The sequence below is a fragment of the Tupaia chinensis genome, unplaced genomic scaffold, assembly GCF_000334495.1.
Source record: "Tupaia chinensis unplaced genomic scaffold, TupChi_1.0 Scaffold000078_1, whole genome shotgun sequence".
NCBI lineage: Eukaryota > Metazoa > Chordata > Mammalia > Scandentia > Tupaiidae > Tupaia > Tupaia belangeri.
Window position 1 is genome coordinate 2,581,490 of NW_006159539.1, and position 1,188 is coordinate 2,582,677.

General features: G+C 54.6%; 1 non-coding gene across 1 annotated transcript; it reads left to right on the plus strand.

Annotated features, from left to right (window-relative positions):
* The first annotated feature begins 805 nt into the window (after nt 1–805).
* MIR184 (microRNA mir-184) lies at nt 806–867 on the plus strand. The gene has a single exon (NR_129382.1). It is a non-coding gene; the product is annotated as a microRNA mir-184 (primary transcript).
* The last annotated feature ends 321 nt before the right edge of the window (nt 868–1,188 follow it).

Here is a 1,188-nt window from a genome sequence, read left to right on the forward strand (position 1 = left end):
AGTCAAGAGCGAAGATTGACATGATGGGGCAGTGAGCTTGGGGACGTGAGAATTCACTTACCATTAGACCCAAACTCCACCCTGACCTAATCCCATCAAGGCCACGCAGCACAGCGGCCACATCCAGCCCAAGAAGACTTGCTGCTGATGGGTCCTGGCCTGGGAGCGGCCCCTCTGCTGGACCAATCCTGGCTGGAGGAGGAGACTTGCCGTGGGGACTTTATGAATGGCATGTGGGTGTGGGTTTAGCCAGAGAGCCCCGGGGAGGAGCAGGACTTGCTGGGCTCCCGGCCTCAGATCCACGGGAACCACTGGGTAAAGACTTTGCTAACTTTGGCTTATTTATTCATTTAAAATTTTAAGTTAGTTTTTATTTTGAACTTTTTTTTAATGTAAAGAATTCATTTTTTTTCCCCATAGCTGTTCAGGGCTTCATGTCTTAATTTTTTTCTTCCCTCTTCCCCTTCCCTCCCCTCCTCTCCTCTCCCCTCCCCTCCTCTCCCCTCCTTTCCCTTCCCTTCCCTTCCCTTCCCTCCCCTTTCCCTTGCCTTGCCTTGCCTTGTCTTTTCTTCTTCCTTCCTTCCTTCCAGTTTTATTTGTAAATGATGCGCATCTCGGTTTCAGTGTAAGAAATGTAAGTGCCTCTGCAGGTGTTAGAGGCCAGAGCCAAGCACAAGGGACTGAAGAGGCTTCGGAGGTGGGGGAGGCTGCAGAGAGGGTCGGGTGGAGGGCTCGGAGGGAAGTCCGATGTCAGCTGTCATCCTGCAAAGCGCCACCAGAACTGCCTTGCCCGCCGGCCACATCCCCTTATCACTTTTCCAGCCCAGCTTTGTGACTCTGAGTGTTGGACGGAGAACTGATAAGGGTGGGTGACTGGCACTCGCTGCCTCTGGGAACCAGGTGAGTCCCCGGTGCCAGCCAGCCGGGGAGAGTCCGGGGTGTGTCTCGGTGCCCTGGGACAGTGGAGACTCGGAGGAGGAGGCCCAGGCTGTGCCCCTGCCCGAGGCTGCTGGGGCCGCCTTTGTGTTTCACCCTCAGTGAGACTTTTACTTCGCTGATTCAAAACGTGCTCTCTGCCACTGGGCTCAGGGTCTTCCCACGAGAACAGTGCTTGGGTTGTTGTGGGGGGACGGGGGCTTATTCCTGAGGGCTAAAGGACTTTGGCATTTGAGATACTACTACTTAAGG